General features: G+C 49.8%; 1 protein-coding gene across 8 annotated transcripts in view; it reads left to right on the top strand.

Annotated features, from left to right (window-relative positions):
• NFIX (nuclear factor I X) overlaps nucleotides 1–22,280 on the top strand; it is a 152,094-nt gene that overhangs the window by 25,181 nt on the left and 104,633 nt on the right. The window lies entirely within an intron of this gene.

Genomic DNA, 22,280 nt, shown 5'->3' with positions numbered 1-22,280 from the left:
TCCGAGCGGGAGCTAAATCCAGGCAGCTCCGAAATGCCAGGGGAAGCATCGGCCCTGGCTGGTTCTCGGTGGCTGCCTGGTTCCCTCGCCTGTTGCGTTCGCCCCGCTCGGCTCAGGTAGGGGGGGGGGGTTTCTCTCTCTTGGGTGGGAAAGTTCCTCACTTTCCTTCCACCGCAGCCCAAACCGGTGCTTTATTTCTCGGGGGGCTGGGGGGGGGTTGCAATTTCTCGAGGGAGAAGGGAAGCGAGCCTGTGGATGGTGCAAAACGGGGCGGCGGGGAAGGGGGGCGTTTGGAGCAGAGGAAGTTTGCAAAAAGCGGAGAGTTGGGAGCTGTTTACACGGTCGCTGAGCTGTTGGAGCTGAGCGGGGGAAAGGCGTTGAAATTTACAAGCTGCAAGCCGGGGGGGTTAATCAGTGCAACATTTCTAACCGTGCAAAAACAGGAAAGAAAAAGGAGGGCACAGTTTGCATTAGATCGCTGTCTGGTTTGGAGGTGTGGAATTGATGGTCTTCTGGTGATAGATTTGATCCCCCCCCCCCGGTATACAATTTGTGGAGCAAAGAAATGTTGGATTTTGCTGTTAATTAAAACGGTGGATTTTTTTGGTGCGGGGGGCCGGGGAATTATCTTAACTCTTCAGCTCAGAGTTCCCTGAAAAGGCATTTCATATAATTAGCTTTGCTGGATGAATTCAAGTTGTCAAATTTAATATGGTGACATTTCTGAGTCGGGGGGGGGGGGGACACGGGACGGGACACTGTCTTGAAATGCAGCTAAGAAATTATTTTGTAACCACCCAAACGCTTTTTTATTTTTCCACTCAAATAATTAAGAACAAACCAACCAACCAACACTTTGCAATTGAGTGAGGGACAAATCCAGCTGCTGCTGGGAAAGGGGGTGAAACCGGCTTAAAACAGGTCTTTGGAGCCGATCATGTAACTTCTTTGGAGGGGGGTTCGGACCCACGGAGGGGGAAAGCTGGACATCGGTATGTTTTTTAATGCCCCCAGAAGGAAGTTTCGTGAAGCGAACACACTTTGACTTTTGTCTGTTTCAACTTTCCAGTTCCCCCAACCTGTCCCATAGCTGTGAAGCGTTTTACCAGGGACTCTAGATCCGACTCAGGTGGGGGAAAGTAACGGCTCCAATTCCATCTCCCAGCTCATCTTCTGAAAGGGAACGTTGCCCCCCAGCTAATCTACAGCCCTGCGAAGCCGGTATCCCTAGGCACGGCGGAGGACAGGGCAGGGGACTCCTGGACAGACCTTTCGCAGGTCTGCTTTTAAGAGTGGGGCAGGCAAGCCGAGCTCCCCTTAAACTCTGCACTAACTGACCCTAACTTCATGCCTCATTCGGAGGAATATTTTGTCATTATTTGATGCTCTTTAACAAATCCTCTTATGTTGAAATATTTTTCATTTTTTTTGGTAAGAAGGGTATAATTTATGTCCTTTCCAAGATCTGATTATTTTTTTAAAGGCCTTTTGTGTAGTTCAGTGCCCTTAAATATTTTAAAGTCCTTGTCAGTTACACATTGGCATTTTTTATTTTTATTTTTTACATAAAGCAACTCAGCTGTAAGGAAAACCAGGGCTTTATTTTTTTTTTAAATAATAACCCTAAAATGACATTGCACTTTTATTGTTTTAAATGACTTTTGCTTAAGCAGCAAGCCAAGGACATAGATGGGCTTGTGAGCAGCATGGATACACAGAAATGGGAGTCGCTTCTTAGCAAGGCATTGTTTTCTGTTCTATTTTCTTCCTTTCCTTTTTGCCATGCTGGCTGCAAATAATGTGAATCACATTTTTGAGGTTTGCCATGGATAGATCTTTCTAATTGGCTGTAATTTCTGTGGTTTGGGGCACTTTTGGAGAGCACAGTGAAGAAACTTTGCATATCTGTTTGCTCATTTGGTGGGAACAATGGTTTGGGGGGGATACAAGTTTTTTCAGTGGCTGGGAAAGTGTTCCTTTCCTTAATCAACAGTAAGTAATAAATGGAGCGGACTATTATTATTATTGGTTATGGAAGAATATCATGAATTCACTTTAGTTTTGCCTTCTTTAATTTTGGATTTGACATGAGATCAGGAGAATTATTACAATGACAATGAGCATTTGATTCTGAAAGAGCATTTGACTCTGAAAGAGGGGCAAAACCTTTCTGGGGGGTGTTTTTTAACTCGTGCAAGTTACTCTGGAGAGTTACGGGTGGAACAATGTGGTCCCAGTATCTTTGTTTTGTTTTGGTAAAAAGGGGTGATGATGGCTCTTGATGGGCTCTATTAGGTCCTTTACACTTCAGTAGCAATTACTATCAATACCTAACAAATGATTGGCAGTTTTAGGTATGGAAATAAGCAACTAGCGCCTAATGTTTATGGATGAAAATGTCTCTATAAATATAAGGTATCTGGCATAGTATGTACATCTCTATAATTATATATACACACATATGTACGTCAGCGTGTACCTACGAGTGTGTGATACAGCTATAAATATATTTTTCTTAGGTATAATGTGTGTGTGTGTAATACAAATACGTACACAGACACTGAATCTAACATTTATATAATATAGTATACCGTGTGTGAACACACACATACTGTACTCAAGATAACTTATATTTAAGAGTTTACATAGTATGATATCAATTGTATATACACACACACACTATACCTAAAATACCTCGTATTTAATTTCTCTAAAATATAACTACCACACCTAAGATACGTGTGTGTGTATATTGTATACACATGCTCAGTCATTTATGTGATACCAGCCAATGTGTGTGCATGTCATATATAGGTGATACATATGAATTGGTGTGTAGGTAAATCGTGCACCTCTGTGTATAACACATGCAATACATAAAATATCATACATGTCTGTTGGAGGCCTGCATATTTTTGCAACATAATGATATATTGCGTTGCCCACTGCAACTAACAGCGGATAGCTTATAGTACTCGTATGTGTCCAGAGAAATGTATTTTGCACAAGCAGCGTTGTTGGTCATGATGATTTTATTTATCAAGGCATCTCTCTTGTCACTCCACCACTCCCCACGATGCTCTGGGGTGCTATGTGAACAATTAAAAGACAGTTGTTACCAATAAAACAATAATTACAACATCATTCCAGGGATTCAAACCTAAAAAAAAACAACCCTAAAAAAAAAAAAAAGATCAAACCAAAGAGGCTTTAAAAAACCAAAGCCAAACTAAGTGGGGTCACTTAATTAAAAAAAAAAAGAAAAAAGAAAAAGTGAAGTGACAACAGTCAACTTCGTTATAATTTCACGATGTTTTGTTAGTTGGCCAGGAATCCATTTTTTGGGGAAGGGTGGGAGAGTTAGGCTGTAATGTTGCGTCATAATTCCTCCCCCCCTCCTCCAGGCCAAAACCTGCGTTTTTTGTAATGTCACAGGCTTGGAAAGAATATTTTTAGCATTAGGTACTGTATTTTATTTACATATATGTGTGTGTGTATGTGCCCAGATTTCTGTATAATTATCTAGCATTCGAGCCTACATTTTTAATGGCTATATATCTACCTCACATTAGGTCCTGTCTTTCTACATAGGTAGCATTACAAACTTGGCTAGTATCTTAATAACTAGAGAAACAGCATGAGAATCTCTGTCTCTCTCTATCCCCTCCACACTATCTGTCGGTCTGTCTGTATTTTTCACAAACTTTTCTAGCAAGGCCTGCCATTTCTGGGATAAGTTTTGGAATATTTTTGGAGGGTTATTTTCTTGCATCTGTTTGTTCTTTAGTTCCTCTGTGTTCGTCCCGTCCTTGGGACCCTGCCAGCCTGGAGCGACCAGTTTCGTTTCTGTCTCAGGGAGGGAAAACCCAGCTTTCTTTTTCGGAGTCACCCCTTGTTTGTGCCCAGTGAATTAAATCCAGCCTGGCAGATTCCCCACTGCCCTTCTGCCCCTGCCTGGCTCACTTCTGAACTGATTTCCCTGGTTTCAGTTCCTGGAGGAGAGTGTTTTTTTCCCCTCCCCCCTTTCCTGTTATTTGCAATCTAAAATCACCCCCTGTCCCAGTTCAACCAGTGCAGTCTCTCCCGCTCCCTTCCCTAGGAGAGAGTCCCAAAGACTGGACCTGCGGCCTTGCTGAAGAGAAGTTCTGAACGAGGTTATTGTTGTAGGGCCCGATCCTGGGCACTCCCATATCGGCCCCTCGAACTGGATTTCTCGATCTTAGCACTCGGCAAGCCTGATCCTGCTGTCCCGATCAACAGAGGGCCTGATCCTCTGTTGGTGTAAATTGTTGCATGATAATAGCGTACGCTATTGGTGAATCTGGCCCCAAAAGCTTGGCCTCGGAAGCAGTCTGGGACCCCGAGTTTGAAATAATGTGCTAGAAGTGGGGAAGTTCTGGCCTGGCTGAAGTTGGTGGGAGAGACTTAAGAGGGGCAGAATCCACAGAAGAGCTTTTCAGGAGGGGTGCAGGGTTGTCATGATGGAGGCGAAAAAACTATCAAACTACCTTCCATGTCGCATGTCTTTGGTGCCACTTGCTTTTTAAGTGGCATCTGCTCTGTAAGTGTTTATTTTATTGTTGGATGAAGGAGAACTCTCGTCTGCTTACTAACAGTTCTGCAGTTCACCTGGCCCAATTCCATCACTCCTAAGTGTTCGTATTCTTCTTCTTCTTCTTTTTTTTTTTGCTAACAATCAGCTCTGGGTTTCATTTTTTTCAAAGATTTTTTTCCCCCCGATCCCTGTGACGTTGCAAATATAAAATAAAATACACATCTGCTAGCTAGGAGGAGTTGGAGGAGCATGTTTGAAATACATAGAGAGAAGACCGAGAAAGAGAGCCAAGGCGTTGAGTTTTTGGTTTTTTAAGCCAACGCTATTTTGGTGGGGACTTTCGAGTCATTGCAAAAATTATTATTTTTTTTTTACTATTTGCCATTCTGATAACTGACTTAAATCAGGCAGGTTATTTGTATTTCATTTTGGCCTTTATGTGCTGATAAGCAATCTTGTGTGTGTTTGATATAATGTATGTGTGTATATATAAGTGGGTATACATGTTTTTATATAATAATAATAATTAATAATATTTAACTCTTATGTCGGGCTTGTCATATTTAGGTCTCAAAGCACTTTATATAGACAAACACACACACACACACGTGTATTATAGATCCATTTTTTATATATCTATATCACACGTACGTACGTGTATATATATATTACATATATACACAGACTTCTTAAATTTGATTTGGAATGTGTAATCAATATTGTTTTTGTATGTGGTTAGTGTGTGTATATGTTATATGAGGTGTCTGTAATATACAAGTATATACAGTATACATCCATGCACACACATATATTATGTAGAATCATATATTAAATATTTGTGTGTACACTGTACACATTGTAGATAATATGTGGCCCTATATGTAGTACGTATGATGCGTTTATATAGTCTAATCACATATACATCCTAACCACGCATATATACAGTAGAACCTCAGAATTATGAACACCAAAGTTAAGAACTGACCAGTCAACCACACACCTCATTTGGAGACAAAAAAAAAAAAAAGCAAATACAGTACATATGGGTGTGTTAAATGTAAACTACTTTAAAAAAAAAAAAGGGGGACAGTTTAAATAAAAAAGATTTGACAAGGTGAGGACACTGTTTCTGTGTTTGTTTCATTGAAATTCAGATGGTTAAAAGCAGCGTTTTCCTTCTGCATAATAAAGTTTAAAGCTGTATTAAGTCAACGATCAGTTGTAAACTTTTGAAAGAACGATCCTAACGTTTTGTTCAGAGATACAAACATTTCCGAGTTACAAATGCCCTCCATTCCCAAGGTGTTCGTAATTCTGAGGTTCTACTGTATAATATGGATTTGCGTATAATAATGCATATGCAATATACAGATTTTATATGATATATATATTGTGTATGTTTATCACAAATATATACATGCCATACACACACATAATACTAGATGGGTCTGTTTATATATCGTGTGTGTATTATGTATAGACCCACTATTCATGTATGTATAATATAGGTTTGTATATCGTATGTATGGTGTGTGTGTGTGTGTGCGTGTATATATGTGAATGTTGAATATACACACTATACTCATTATGTATAATACACACACAAATTACACATACCTCATAATGTGTGTACATATGTATACATCACACATAAAAACATCAGCCGATGTTTGTAAAAGTGACCGGTGATCTGAGGCATTTCACACTTTCAGATCAGGCTCTGTGCGGAGCCTTGTGTTGCACACTGAAATCACTCCAATTTAGGCTTGCGGTGTGCAGTCCTGCACCCCTGTAGCTGTGCCTCCAGATATCCTATATGTTCTCTATCAGCGTGTGGCTATCATGTTATATGTGATTCTAGCATTCGAATATATCCAATCACACACACAAACAACCTACTGTATAAAATGAATCTAGTATTTGGGTCAGTGTCTAATATGTGTGCATGTGTAATCTAGCCTAGCTATACATGTCAGCCATTAAAGCAATTATTCGTTACACATTCCAAATCCAATTTCCTTAATAAGTTGGCGTTCTTTTCACCCCCCTTTCAAATGCATTTTGAACCCTCTGTTTTCTAACGTTGGGAATTAAGGGGGGATTTTTCTGCTTGCATGACTTGGCGGCCTTCTAATAAAGGGGACAGAGTTTGGGCCTTTCTGACCCACCTAAAATTGGCAGGCAAATCTTTGGGGAAGTGCATTTTCACTGGCCGGAGAGTTGGACAATCAGTGTGGTTAGCTGGGCCATCAGTCCCTATTCCTCCATCTGGTTGTATTTTGAAAGATATTTGCTTGCACACACATGTAGCTGTGCAGATGGAAAATCCAGCTCGCTTACTCCTTATCTTGGCCTGTTTTGGAGGAGCCTCCCGAACACGAATGGGTTTTATATAGCAAATCCTTGCTCACCTTTTCCTCTCTCAATTTTCCTTGACTGTTCCTCAGGTTGATTCTGTAAATCCTCACTATTGGATGCAGTCATTTGTTGACCTGACTGGTGTTACCGCTGTGCCTGCTAGCAAGCCCTGGCAGCGTTGGACCTCATTTATTTAGAAAATCATAGAAAGATGTGGCCTGCTTTGGGTAACCCAACCAACCAAACAAACCGACTAACAAAAACCCTACAGGTCGTTTGAAAGCAGCCCCATCCAAAACGCTATTGTGAGACATTTTGCCCCACGGGTATGACTCTTCCCTCCTGATCTTCAGAGCAGAATTTGTTACACGAGGAGCTTTTGGGGGGAAAAAAGAATTCAGGACGATAACTTATTTCAGTCAGTTCGGGCTCTAGCCGAAGTCCATGGGAGTTTTACCAGTGGTCTTTTCTAAAAAAAGGCATTGGAAAGATTGGAGCAAAGAGTGGGTTTTTCAGACTTTGGGGAAGGAGGTGGTAAAAGAGTCTGACTGTTGAAGGAGTTAAGGTACTTGCAAGGGAAATGAAAGCATAAAAATATTACACACACACACACAAAGAATGAAACAATGAGCTGAACAGGGAGAGTGAAATTAGCGAAGCCTATAAATAAACATTTATGCAGTGTTGAGACAGTATTCAGGTGAGTTTACAAACAATTCATTAAGATATTTATAAACTTTCACAGTTTGGGGCTATCAATAGAAACTTAATTACAAACTGTAAACAACTTTCCATTCTCATTGGAATGCCAGCCCCTGGCTTACGAAATGGGCAGTTTCTCGGTTTTCTTACTGAGCAAAAAAAAATTTTTTACAGTAGAAAATGGAAAAATGAAAGGTCAGTTTGACTGTTTTTTCCTTTTCTTTTGCTGATTTTTTAAAGTGGAAACTTTCCTCTGAAAGTCTTTGTTTGTTTGTTTTGTTAATTTTTATATTTTAATGTGCTCTGGGAACTGGGATATAGTTTTTTAATTTTGAAGGCAAATACACTCCACATTTTGTTTTTTAAGGAGTAAGGGTCTATACAGTGAGAAGTTAGCCAGCCAGTGCAGATGTAATTTTTTAGGTTCCTCTATAAACTACAGATGTCTACATATCTGTGTATTATTACTACTCTCTGTGCATATTTCATAGACAAAACGGCAAGGCATGAATATCTGCAATGCAAACTCACACTCAACAATACAATATATATTTATATATGAGCTCTATATACTGTAGATCCATAACTATCAATAGAGCTGAGGATCTGACCCTGTAAGTTTATACGATCTAAAAGTGCCAAAGAGGAATCTGTGGTGAAAGTACAGGTCTTAGGATGGTGGGTACGCTTGGATCAATGACTCACATGAGTCTTGTCCGACTGCCGAGTCCAGGAACTTTTGTGGAATAAGGACGGCTTTATCGCAGCATTAAGGATGAGGATTTTAAACACGGCTGCTGGCCAAATTTTGCGGCCTTTACTTAGGAACATCACTTACTGAACTCAAGGAGAGTTTGCTGGATCAGAATTAAGCCCAGATATTTATAGTATGTTGAGGGGTGCGGCTGTTCACAACAAGCACAAAAATTTTATTTTACCATGGATTTCTGATTGTCATTTTTAGATTATATAAGTATATAGAGTGTGTGCACAAACACACACACACAGCAGCACTTTAATACAAAGTAAAAGATCAGTAAATACACGCACAAACTTAACAATACAAATAAGTGTTTTTCTGTGTTTTATTGCTATAAAAATGCACAATATCTTTAGCTGCTGTTTGTGTGTATTTTTACATACATGTATTAGTAGCTGTATATAAAGTACACAGATAATATGTAGCTATAGATATAATTATACACACGTACATAATATGTATCCCTTTACATGTGTGTATGGCATATGAGTGTGTAAATACATATTTACAGGGAAATGCTTTCAACTTTCACTATAGCTATCCCTTCCACAGATGCTGCAGTGTACTGGGTGTGCTCAGATATAGATTTACAAACAAAGTGTGATGACTGTTTGGTGTTCCACTCTTCGGGTATTAATCTGTATAGAGAACGTGTGTGTTTGTGCATGTGTGTGTTTGTGCGTCTGTGTGTAATCTATACACTGAAACCTTGTTTATTTGAGCTTTGATTCTCCAAATAACTCCTTTATCCAGAATGAGGTCATGTTCCCCCGTGTATGCTAACAACGTCAGAAAGTCCCCAGCTTATCCAAGCCTCTGCTTATCCATATTAAATTCCCGGCCCCTTGTGTGGTTTGGGGAACGAAGGTCTCTCCGTGGCACAATGTGTGTCCAATGTGTGATTGCTCGGTTGGCTTGTCTTCATTTAGGATTTCTGGATTTCAGGCTGCTCCGCTGGCCTTTTCCTTCCCAAACCGTGTTTCCAAATCTCAGAGTGGAGCCTGGGGCTGACGCCTCAGCTGGTGTCTGTCATCCTAGTTCCACCAAAGTCGGTAGAGCTAGGCTGATTGACCCCAGCTGAGGATCCAGCCCCAGATCCAACATGTCTCTGTCTTTACTCTCTTCCTTCTCCTTTGAGAGAGGCATTTGCCAAGTGAAAACATTCCCAATATGGGGAGGAGGGTAGTTGCTGTTTACTCTGTTGCTTTCATTAGTACGCATTTAGGATGAGTCTATAAACACGGTGTAAAGGTGTAAAACAGCCCTTGTAGGATTTCCCCCCCACATTGGATTAGCAAAATGGGCTGGAAGTCCTTAATTACTCGTTAGGTTGCTTTTATTGTTGTCCATTATTAACTCCTTTCCTGAAACTGACCTTTTTTCCATCTGCCCCTCTCCTTTCCTCCTCCACTAGTGATCTCACTTGGACTTGATTTCTATAACAAACTCTCAAACTTTCCTTGCTGCCTTCGACAGAGAAAGAGCTGGGAATAGCATTCCCCCGCTCCCTCCCAGGCCTCCGGTCCCATGGCCCCACCAAAATATCAGCCGCTCTCTTTGGTTCTTCACCAGCCTCAGTTAAATGGAAGTGGGGCATTCATTGCGAAACTGAGAGAGTCCGTCCAAATAAGGGAAGGTGCAAAAGAAAAATGATTTGGGGGCCTGTTTGAGCATCTGTCTGGGATCAGAAGCTTTTTTGGTTTAAATATCACGGATATATTTTGATTCTTTTTACTTGGCATGCTTTTGTTTTGTTGAGTTTTTAAAGCAAATTAAATTATTGAAAAGGCCTGGAATTGTAAAGGGGATAGAGAATTGGGGGGAGGTGCGGTGGGGGGAATGGGAATCTGAATAATTGATGGGAAGCAAAAAGCTTTCTTGAAAAAAGCTGGATGCCAACTCAATCCCTTCTGGAAAAGGGGGGGATTTTGTCTGGCTTTTAACAGAGCCCTCCCCTCCTAACCCCCCCCCCCCCCCAAGTTTTGCGGATGGTTTCCCTGTGCGGTGCATGACACGGAAGAAATGCTGCCAGTGGGAAGCGGCAAATGAATCTAAATTTATAATCTGCAGCCGTGCAGCGGCCGCTGGCGTGAAGTTAGTCGGTGCCACAGAGCGACTTTGCTTCTGCTGCCCCGAAGGCAGATTGCGGCTTTTGGGTCTCGCACGTGTGTGTATGATGGTGCCAGCGTCCTCCGTAAGCAGGTTGGCCGCAGAGGCTCGGTGTGGTGCACTGGTAGCTTAGATTCCTGACGGTTGTTACTACCTTGGTCTACTCTAGGTTCTGTTGTTGGGTTTAGTGTGCGGGTGCTGGGTGGGGTCTGTGGCCTGTGCAGGAGGTCAGCCTGGAGGATCTGCCCTTAAACTCTGATTCCATGCATTGTAGGAGTGCCCGGGGCTCAGAATCCAAACAGAGGCGAATGAGCTTGAGCACAAAAGTGGCAAAAACGGGGCTGGCTGCCCCGCCCTTGGAAACGATTCCTGTCCCTTTGCGCTGATTTGTTTTTAAATCCGGAAATAGGCAATTAATTTACAGCGAGAGCTTGTCGTTGTGCCGGGTGCATGGGGGAGTGAATGAGAGTCAGAGGTGGTGGTGAGGGGTATAGACTAAGAATCTAGATGGAACAGAATACAAGTGGGTTATGGATCAAGACCCCTTTGTGTGTGTGTGTGTGAGGGGGGGGCATTGGAAATGTTTTGGAATCCTGAGTGTGAATATACTGTGCAGTATAGATGGCCATCTCTACCGGAGCATGAGTCTGTGTGTCTACCTTCTCTCTGTAGATAAATATCCAGTGGTCATTGTCTGAATTCCAGGTGCCTGCAAATATAATGTATAGACTCTGTAACCGGCTGGATGAGGGAATATATACATACAGTCTGTTTATGTAAGAGTGGGTATATAAACGTCTGTAGCGCAAATATTCTGCAGTCTGAATTCTCTCTGTGTGAGTGTATATAATATATTCTTCTGTCTAAATATATTATATACAGGAGACTCTCTCGAAAAAATCTTAACTAGCACGTTCCATCCGTAGATCTCAAACTGCTTTACACCGAGGGTCAGTATCATCATCCCCGTTTTATAGCTGGGGAAACCGAGGCACAGAGAGACGTGAGTAGCAGGCGTTCGTTCACCCAGCAGGCCAGTAGCGGAGCTGGAACAGAACCCAAGGTCTTGAGTCCAGTGCTCTACCACCTAGGCCGGGCTGCCACGTTACAATCACTGTATCTCTGTCAGAGGGTGCATGTAATTGTCTGATTTCTATAGCTAGAATGTCCTGCCACTGCTTAGCCTGAACTCCATTAATTTGTTTTATCTCCTCTATCTCTGTCGACTTAAATACCCTCCAGCCATTGCCGTCTCTAAAGCACATTGCGCTATTTTATGTTTGTTTATTACTACATGCATTCATAAGCTGCCCATCTCCGCGGCATCTGGGCTGCCACTAGAATACCAGGAGAGCACAGCGAGGCATTTCTCAGGTCCGGTGCTCTGGGCAGAGGGGTGGATTTGGAGCTCATGGTTCGTTTCCACAGGGTGGCAAATACCTTCCCATTTCATATGCACTCGCTGCCAAACCCGTTGCTAATAGGCTGTTAAGCTTCAATGGCCAGTGCCGTAGCCCTCAGAGCTCTGAGTTCCCCTATAATTAACCCTCTAAAAAGCAGGCCAACGGGTGATCTCAGGAAGGCTACGAGTCGCCGCCCGTTAACCTAACTCCTCGGGAACAGGGCTTTACCAGTGACTTTCTCTAGTTTTTTTGAGGATGTGACAGGAGCAAGGGCAATGTGCCGGTGGGGCCGAGGAACCCCTTGAGCAAATCACCCCAACCTTGTGCTGATCCCTCGGCCCTTGCGCCTGATAAGCAGGCTCCGGATGAGGCTGCTGGGGCAATCGGGGATGGTGAACCTGGCGTGGTTAGCCAGGCCATGTGCGGGTTGAGAGTGGGGCTGATTGCGCTCTGTAATACGTGGGAGGGGGAGCCCAGCGACGGGGAAGAGCCAGGGAAGCTGTAGGACAATGTTGGCTCAAGAACAAATGGGGATAAACTGAGGCTGGAAATAGGGAGACGGTTTCGAAGCTCCAGAGCCGGGAGGGTCTGGAGCAGCCTCCCATAGGAGCAAAGGGCCTCCCTGGTTTGGAGCTGGGTGAGTTTGTGACGGGTGGCCTGCAATGGCAGGGACTGGGTGCACTGACCCCGGCGGTCCCGCCACTCCCCAGCCATTTTCCAAACTGTCGGCTTGTAGAGTCCTCTGAGCAATGGGCTTTTCGGCCAAGAGTTCTGCTCTCGGGGTTAAGCCTTCCAAAAAGAGCTCTGGCAGAACGAACACCTCACGCGGCTCGGCGGGACCCAGGTTCGAGGGCTGATACCCAGTCCCCGAGTCCCCAGGCACCTGCGCTTTGCACCTTTCTTTGCTGTGTGCTCCTGATGTGTTTCAACACACCGAGGCCCAGTGCAGTAACTCTGAAAGCCATGCTGCTCAGACCCCCGAGTGGGTGCAGCCCCCGAGGTTCAGTCCACGGAGATAAGTTCAGGTTGGTGCTGCAGGGACAGCTCCAGTCACCCTTTCAAAACGAGATAAGAACAGGCACCATGTACTGGCTAGATCTTTTATCTGCCTGGTTCTCTCTGGAACTGCTGGACCAACTGACCCCAAACTTGCCCCACTCACATGAGCTGAATGAAAACTTTCAGACTAACCTCTTTTCTGGCAAAAAATGTACATTCGTGGAGAGTACTTTTGTGACTTTGTATCAGTTTCACCAAATTGTTTTGGTTTAAAGAGGGGAAAAAGCTAAAAAAAAAAAAGGGGGGGGGCGGAATGTGGTTTTGACAGGTTCGAAAGGCGATGGCCCAGGTTTTCCGTTCAAAGTGAATTTTTGTTTGAACGTTTCTTTTACTTTTATTTTTTATCTACTTCAAAATGCTTAGAAATGGTTGAAATCAGAACTAATTTATTTTTGTAAAAAGTTGATGAATGAAAAAGTCTAAAAATGTCATTTTGTCTTGATCAGAACATTTTGATTTTGCAAGAGCAAAATGCTTCTGTTCCACCCAAAGCAAATGATTCTTTTGCCTTTTTGATTAACCCCAAAATTTGGAAAAATTTAGTTGTTGGGCTGAATCCACCCCCCGGTTTTCCAGACTCACCAGTGAACCGAAACATCCAGGCTTTGTACGCCTCCACTGCTCACCCTACCCTGGGGAGTTACAGCAATTTTCGAGACAAGCAGAGCATGCTTGTGGATTTTAGAGCACTTTGAAACATCGCTGGTTGACTGAGCCTTAACTATGGTCTCACCCTGCCCCAGTGTGTGGCTGTCTGCTCACGTAGCCAGCTGGTGCAGCGTGGGGCTGGGCTGGGCTGGGACCCCCTCTGCACTGATCCACAGAGGATACGAGTTGATACAGTGCCCAGTGGCAGAGGCCTGGCTCTTTAGCTCACGCTGTAGCAGCAGGGAGGGTTTCGCTCTGGAGGTCCCCGGTTCAATCCTGGCTGCATCAGCTAAGATGGTGGCTGGCCCACTTGCAAGCCGATCCCAGGGGAGCTAGGTGCGGGGATGGGGGAGCAGGAATTGGCAGCAGGAGGTGTGGGGCGGTCAGTGGGGCGGCGAGGCTCATGGGTTTGGGATCAGCGCTTGTTCCGTTTGGTCTGGCAGCCAGTGATGAGACTGGGGAGGGAAGGGTCCGAGCACCCTGCATGGCTGGGTAGGGCGCAACCAATTGTGGCTCGGGGGTGAGAGCCAGCTCTGGATTTAGCCCATGTCCCCCCCCTTAATAAACTTTCCCCAAGCTGGGCTCTGAAGGGTGGAGATGTGTGTCTGTCCCAGCCCCAATCTGGGGGCCTTGAAATGGAGCGCCCCCCTCCCCATGGGTGCAGAGACATGGCCTTTTGTTGGGTGGGGAAGAATCTCTTCTTAGGGAAGGAGCATGGTCTAGTCGTTAGCGCAGGGGGAGCTGGGGGCCAGGATTCCTGGGTTCTCTCCCCAGCTCTGTGGGAGAGTGGGGTCTAGTGGTTGGGACAGGGACAAAGGATCAGAATCCTGGGGTTCTATCTGGCAGCGCAGTGTGGTGTAGCGGTTAGAGCTGGAATCAGGACTCCCGGGTCATGTCCCTTCTTCTGCTTCCCTTCTCAGGTTCTTGGGATAATAATAATGACTGGCCTTCTGGGGGGGGGGGGGGGCGGCTTTGTCTGTGCAGCGCCTGGCACAATGGGGCCCTGACCTGGTCTGGCTCCATGACCCCATTTAGCCAGAGGCACCCGAGTTGGGCCAGGGCCGAATCTGGCCCTTTGTTTTTGCAAAGCCCTTTGAATGAAAGGCACCGGGTTGGGGCTGGTGGTCCAGGAGGGCATCAAGAGAGATGGCAGGGTGGGGAGAGACAGCTGGGGTGCATGTGCCCCTCCTGGGTATTTCAGGGGCATCAAATCCAGCCTGGTTCGGGATCCCTCCAGCCAGATGGCTGCAGATAACCCTTCACAGCTTTGTTGGCGTTGGAATTATCAGGCGGGGGGGGGACCCATGACCTTCAAATCCCTTGTCACCACATGTCAATTATCACAGCTCCATCAGATGGTTAGCAGTGCATTAGGGTTGATCTAAAAAGCATCACCAGCAGCTAGGAACGTGGCGTAATGATCTGTTTCTCTTGCAAGGTGGGGAATTCAGGGCGGGGGGAGAGGGGGGTTCAGAGGAAAGGGGGGTAACATCCAGGGCTCAGCTTCACTGTCAGTGCAGGAGGGCTGGCTGAGGCTTCTGAGCCTGTGGACACAGGGCATTCAGCATCATTGGATGGAAATGTGGCAATGCAGGGACGGGGCGGGGATCTGATGGGGATAGCTGGGGGGAGGGGAGGTTTTCCAGAGAGATTCCCCCTCCCCTGCACCCAAAAAAATTATCCAACCCCCGCAGCCCCAGGACTTGTCCGCAGGCGGCTGGTGGGCGCCTGCGCTAGCCAGATTAGCACTAGCGTGCCATGCAGGGCAGCTGACCCGTAAGCCGGCTGGGAAACAGGTCGCCCCGCTCACCCTGCTGGCAGAAGCCCCAGCCTCATCCTGGCCAAACGGGCCCTTTCCCAGCTAGCGGGCTCTGCTTGGGGCCTGCTGGAGGCGCCACCCCAAAGCCCGTGTTAGATCTCGGCCGTGTCTCCGCGAGGGAGTCTGCCGGGATAGTGCCACCGGCAAAGCCCTCCAATGGAGACGAGCCGTAGTCCACTGTAGGAGCGGCTTGGGGCGGAGGGGAGGGGGGCGCCACTTCCAAAGTGCCATAAACTGAAGTGGAAGAAGTCCCCTCTTCTCCAGAGCAAGTGTGTGGAGGGGGAGTTTTACTGCTAGAATGATGTCATTTATTAGGTGTCTTATGGTAGCGCCCAGAACCCCATGGCGCTAGGTGCTGTATGTTATTGGGTGTATTACGGTAGCGCCCGTGGCCCAGGTCAGCTCAGCTCCCCAGCAGCCTGGCCGGTGTCGGGGGGCTGGGGGGGGGAGTTAGTCGGCGTCTCAGCCAAGGGGAGGTTGGAGGAGGGTTTGGCAGGACAAGGGGGAGCTTTGCGGGGGTTTCCAGGGGCAGCGGGAGGAAGCCTGAGGGGCTGGTTTGAAACCACCCGGGGGGCGCTGGAGGGTGGCGGAGTGGGCTGGTCGCAGGCGAGAGCGCAGAGAGGATTGCGGTTTGAATTCACCCTTCACTTGTAGTGGTGTAACTCTGCCAGTCCTGCCCGGGGATCTACCCCATGGGAGCGCTGCCTTTGGCTGCTCTTTGCTGATGGCCTGGACCCTGATCGGGAGGTGCCGGGGGGGTGCCCTTCCCACGGGATGGGCAAGGTCTGTGCTGGTTTGAAAGAGGCTTGGGGAAGGGGGAAGACACTCATCGAGGTCCTGACTGGGACGTGGGTTTAATCATCTGGAGCTGGGAGTCAGGAGGGATCTATCCCTGGCTGTGGGAGGGGAGTGAGGGCTAGTGGTTAGAGCCGGGGGAGGGAGGCTGGGAGCCAGGACTGGCTGGGTTCTCTCCCCAGCTCTGGGAGGGGAGTGGAGCTGAGCTAGGGGGTTAATGTGAGGAACTGAACTTTCTCTTGCCCCCATACACAGCGGGCCGGGCCCTGTCTGCCCAGCAAGCCCCCTGCCTTACAGTCTTGCGGTACGAACTGCCTAGTCCCCTGCCAATTCTCCCCAGCAGGTGGAATAAATGTCTTGGCTCACCCCGGACAGCCGGGCTGGTGTGTGTGTGTGTGGTGGGGACAGAGCCCGGTCCGCCTGCCCGTCTGCTCCACACAGCCTCCCCAGCGCCGGCGCCTTCCCTGGCCAGCCTGGCGGCCATCTTGATTCTCCTGCTCGCTCTCCCACTCTTCTTCCTTTGTCTCGCTCACTCGTTCTCCCTCTTTCACTCGCTCTCCGCGCCCTTCCTTTCTCCCCATCGCCTTTCTCCTTCTTTCTTGCTGTTTCGTTCATTTGTCCTCCTTGTCCTCCCCCACCCCACCCTGGCCCCGCTGCCACTTCCCTTCGAGCCACAGGGCCCAAAACCACCCCCTGGGCCACCCGTCCCCCCCAGTGCAGGCTGGCCCCCTTGGCCGGGGCCCATGCGCTCGCTTGGGAAGCTGCCTCCTTTTCTCTCTCTCTCGCTGTCCCGTTGCCGACCATGTTTTGGCTGCCAATGAATCCCCCCCGCCCCCAGCCGTTGGGTTTTTGGCTCTGGCTGGGGCTGAGTCTGTGCCGAGCCAATCCCTGACCCCACGGAGGCAGCCACTTTGCAGAAAAACTTTGTTCTCACCGGTGGGGGGGGGCAGGGAATGGAGCACAGCAATATTGGGGGGGGGTGGCGTTGGCAGGCAGAGGGCCCGGGAGGGGTGGGGGGATTGGAGGACTGGCTGCTTTGGGTTTGCCACTGGCAGGGAAGTGCAGAAGGGGGGTACCGGGGAGTCGGGGGCGGGCATCGGGGGCAAGGTGCTAGGGGGGCTGCGGTGCCGTGGGGCTTGGCAGGGGGGGGGATCAGGAGCCCCCCGCGCTCGCTCCTGCCTGCAGCCGGGGTTCTGGCTCGCTGCCGGGCGGCTACAGCTGTGGGCTCGGCAGCATGGCTACGCCTAATGCTGCAGTGCGAAGCAGCAATGCGGACCGCGGCAGCCAATCAGGAGGCAGGTTTAGCTGGGCCGGCCCGCGCCCCAGTGGGGTTGGCTAGGCGGGGGGCAGATTTCAGAGCGGCCTGGCGAAGGGCACAAAGGAGCCCTTAAGGGCTGCGGAAAGCAGGGGTGGCGTGTCCGCCTTGGGACCCCGGGGCTGAGGGGCTCTGCTCCGGGATTCTCCGCGCTCCGTGCGAGCAGTCCTGCTTCGTGCGGGCAGGGGCAGGGTTGTCTTTCTGAACTAGCTGCAGGGAGAATAGCCAAGCAGAGCTCACGTCACATGGGCACGACCTGCTTGGCCCTCCTCATGGATCTCTCTGCCCCCATGATGCTAAGGGGGAAACTGAGGCACGGAGCGAGGAACTGTTTCAGCTAAGGCTTCACAGCAGAGCCGGGAGCAGAACCCAGGAGTCCTGACTCCCCAGTCTGTTTCTCCAGCCCCTGGCCAAGGACCCACTCAGGCTCTGTTTTCCCTTGCCTGGCTCTAGCGCAGTGGCTTGTCCTCCACCTAGGGGCCAGTGAGAGGGGGTGCGTGGGTGGGAGAGGCAGCCAGCCAGGCCGGTTAGCGTTATCTTTGCCGGAGCGCTCCAGCGACTGACCACAAGTCAGAGCTGACCACTCTTTAACGAGCTGCGGCCTGCTCCTCGTTAATCTAATTACCCATCCCTTCCCTCAGCCCGGGAGGGAGCGGAGTCTCCCAGCGCAGCCTTCTCGCCGCTCTGCCTGGGCCGAGGTCCCCAAGTGGGCGGCCTGCTAGGTAAAAGGAAGCATGCTCCCGGGCTGCTGTGGGCTCGCTCTGCTGGGTGCGTGTCCCTCTTCTACAGCCCCAGCTGAATTTAGGCTCCTGGCTCCCACCTTTCCTGGGGCAGAGGGCAGCATTATCCCTGCTTTGGAGATAGGGAAACTGAGGCACAGAGCAGGGACGTGGCTTGCCTGAGGTCACAGTGCAGATCAGTGACAGCCAGGACTAGACACCAGGAGCCCTGACCCTCCTGGCGGGACTCTAAGCACTCTGCAGTCTCTACAGAGCCAGGGGCTTTAACGAGGTTTCATTGCAACGGGCCCGCGTTGGCCCCCCCCAAACGTGCTGGTTCCTTGAAGGATGCTAGGCTCCAGAGTTAAACCTTTGGAGAGTTTTCCCCCACCCCCTTCCCGTGGAGTTCGGGAGCTTAGTGTCCTGCCGCTCCTTTGACACAGCACGGCTCTGCGAACATGACCCTGGGGATTTGCAGACCTCTAATGAGTTATCTCCGCTTTGTGCCGAGCAAAGTGGACATGAATCTGAAGCATTAATCCTATTAGGTACAGTTCACACTGTCCCTTGAAGGCGCCCTTGTTATCCCCAGTGCTTCAAAATTGTTCTCCTACCTACCCCACCGCCCCCAGGCACAGGGGGCGGGCTGCCTCGCCAGCCCCGGAAAGCCGTGGTCACAGATTCCAAGGCCAGGCTGACTTCCTGCAGGGCCGCAGGACTTCCTCAAGGTGCTGGGGAAAGGGGTAGAGCAGTTGGCGACTCATGGACACCCCAAGCCGGGGTGCCATGGGGTCTAGGCCTGCTCTTTGCAGATGAGGAGAGGGCCTGGAAAGAGGAGAAAAGGCAAGGAGAGAGTGGGGTCTAGTGGTTAGAACGGGGAGGGCTGGGAGTCAGGACTCCTGGGTTCAGAATCCATGCTCCGGGAGGGGACCGGGGTCTAGTGGCTTAGGGCAGGAGGCTGTTCCCACCTCTGGGAGGGGAGTTTAGCAGTTACAGCTGGAGTGCAGGAGTCCAGGTCTCATGGGCTCTATTCGTGGTCAGCTCTAAGCGTGAGTCTCCCCTTCTCTCTGGGTTGAGCTGGCATTGGGCTGGGCAGGAGATGCGGCCTGAGAGCCCGAGTGCAGATTGGCTCCCTCCCTGGTTAGGGGAGTGCCTGACTCTGGAGCAAGGGGGCTGGCGGTTAGGGCTGTCACCTTGGCCTTTGGGTTTGAGTCACAGGCTTCTTGGTGAGAGTCATTTGGCCCAGAGGCAGTTAGGAGCTGACGTACCTTTGGGCCATTGTCTCTCTGTGCCTCAGTTTCCCCCTCTATAAAATGGGATCCTGCCCTGCCTGGGGGGTTATGAGTCGCCTCAATGATGGGGCCAGACAAGTGCCTCAGCTAGATTTGGCTTTCCCAAACTCTGATTTGAGGCCAGAAAAATTCCCCTCTGCACTTGCGCTTTTCTCCAGCATTCTGGTCTCTGTGGGATCTGGGCCTCTTCTCCAAACCCCTCAGTCAGGTCTCTGAGTCCCCTTCCCCCGCCGGAAACTCAGCCTGGCTTTCGGTTCAACCCTCAACCCCATTTCGCCTGGCTCCTGGCGAACCCAGCCGCCGCGACTTTGCAAGGAAAAAACAATCTGGCAGCTATAAGGAGACGCAGCGTGGCCGTGGCAGTAAATGGGACAAACAGCTGCTTTCTTCCCTCCCCAGAGCGGGCTGCATTTCAGTACTTGGTGAACTTACGTACACCATGTGTTTGTGTGAGGGAGAGGCCTAGTGGGTAGAGTACTGCATGGGCACTCAGGAGACCTGGGTTCAATTCTCTGCTCTGCTGCTGGGTGAGCTTGGCAGTGTCTCGTCCCTGCCCCATGCCTCAGTTTCCCCATCTGTGAAATGGGGAGGGTGATCCTGCACCTCTTTGGGCAGCATTTGGAGATCAGTGGAGGAAAAGTGCGTTTCTGGGCGTTGGCCGAAGAACCACGTGAAACTCTGCCGTCCTTTCAGCCAGCCCTGCGAGCTGTGATTCACGCCGGCAGTCTCTCTCCCTCTGAATTGTTTCAGATTCCACGTCTCCCTGCGGTTTCCTATTCCTTGTACCTCCCAGGCGTTGTGCGGTTTAACATTTCTCTCCCGCCGAACCTTGCATTTTTCACGCGGGGGCGCTGGTCGGTTTGCGCTGCCTGAGGTTTGGAGGGGGACCAGGTATTTTAAGAGTCAGAGGCCCCTTCCTGATCTGGCTGGCTTGTAAATAACGCAGCTCACCTGGCTGACATATGCCTCGCCGCAGGGAGTGGGAGAGCCGGGGGCGGGGGGCTGGCTGTGGGTTGGGGGTTTTGTGCCTGGTCTGCAGTGGAGTGTGACTTGTAAGAAAGGCGGGGAGCTGTCTGCGTTCCCTCGCCTTTGTCCTGCCTTAGCTCAGAGCCGGGCTCTGAGGGCTGGTGGATTGAAGTGTGGATCCGATCAACCGCCCTGCAAGAGAGGAACAGGCTAGCGGTTACAGCGGGGGCACAGGGATCTGGGACTCCTGGGTTCTCGTCCCAGCTCTGGGAGGGGAGTGGGGTCTAGCAGTTAGAGTGGTGGGGGCTGGGAGCTGGGATTCCTGGATTCTGTCCCCAGCCCTGGAAGGGGAGTGGAGTCTAGCGGGCGACTGCAGCCAGGGCTCCTGGGCTGCACTCCTGCTTTGGGGAGGGGGTGGGCTCTCGCACTGACTTTCTCATGTTATGGGCATTTGTGGACACGCAGTGAAGGCAGCAGCTGGCTGGGACTCCTGTGGGTACCCCCCCATTGTGGGGTGGCCTGTTCCTGCCCCAGTTTCCCTCCCACACCCAGCAGGGGCCAAATGGGGCAGCCCTGCAATGACGCCTGTTGGCAGGGGGAGCTGGTGACCGATAGCCTTAGGCTGGGGCCGTGGGGGACAGGGTCAGGCTGGAGCTGGCATGTAGGACAGGCAGACTGAGGGGGGAATGGGGGCTCAGGGGTGCAGGCTTGGCGGGGGGGGGAATAGACTGAGGGGGATGGGGGCTCAGTGAGGACAGGCTGGGGCAGATGGAGAGACAGAGGAGGGGACAGGGCCTCTGGGAAGACAGTCCAGGGGGACCTACTCTTCTCCCATGAGGACTCGTGGGCCAGGTCAGCTCAGAGCAGGGACACAAGCTCCTCTGACACTCTGCGATGTGCGTCCAGCTGCTGGCTGGTGTGGCCGTATGTGTGCTCTGGGGGTCCATATAGATGACTATTGCCTCCAGTGTATGGGATGGGGGCCCTGGGAGCAGTTGCTTTAATAAATGAGGGGCCTGATAGCAAAACATCTGAGAGCCACCGGGTCTAGTGGCCTGCTCCCTGGACTGGTGGTTAGAGCAGGGGTGGGGTGCTGAGAACCAGGACTCCTGGGTTCTCATCCTGGCTCTGCCCTTGGCTTGCTGTGTCAAGCCCCCTGCCTCAGTTTCCCCTTCTGTGAAATGGGATAATGGTGTTTCAGGTGATGCCATGTGCCGTCTGTCAGCGTTGGGCGTGGTTGCTTAGAGCCCTGAGGAGTCTGATCAGGAGAAATGCTGATCAGGAGAAGGATTCAGTAGCCTTTTAGGTCCCTGCCCAGGCCAGCAGTCAGGCCAGCATCCCCCCAATGGGCCTCTGCCCCCCTTGGGCCTCTGCCCCTGGCCAAACCTAAGGGGAGTCCAGCGGGTCTGTACCCAGGGAAATCAAGGGCTTTCTTTCCATGACCGACCCCTGCATTCCAGGCCTTGTGCTGCGAGGGCCAGGGCTGCTAACGAGCTTGCCCACTCCTCTGGCTTAACGAGCTGCAAGGTCCCCTGAGCTGAAGGCCCTGACCAGCCGCTTAACCAATATTCTCAGCGTTCAGCTGGTGCGCAGCAGAACCGGGCTCTGTTCTCCTGTGCCGAGCAACACGTGGCCACAGCTGCCAGAGGATGAGTGGGGAAGAGCTGGTTCTAGCCCCACGTGACTGGCTGCGTGAGCGGGGGAACGGTGGCTCTGTCCTGCCTCAGTTTCCCCTTTGTAAAATGAGGATACTCCCTCCCCAGGAGTGGCAAGTATCCCC

This window comes from Caretta caretta, chromosome 20 (genome assembly GCF_965140235.1).
Source record: "Caretta caretta isolate rCarCar2 chromosome 20, rCarCar1.hap1, whole genome shotgun sequence".
NCBI classification, from domain to species: domain Eukaryota; kingdom Metazoa; phylum Chordata; order Testudines; family Cheloniidae; genus Caretta; species Caretta caretta.
Note: the sequence above shows the minus strand (reverse complement) of the source record. Positions and strands in the feature narration are given on the sequence as shown.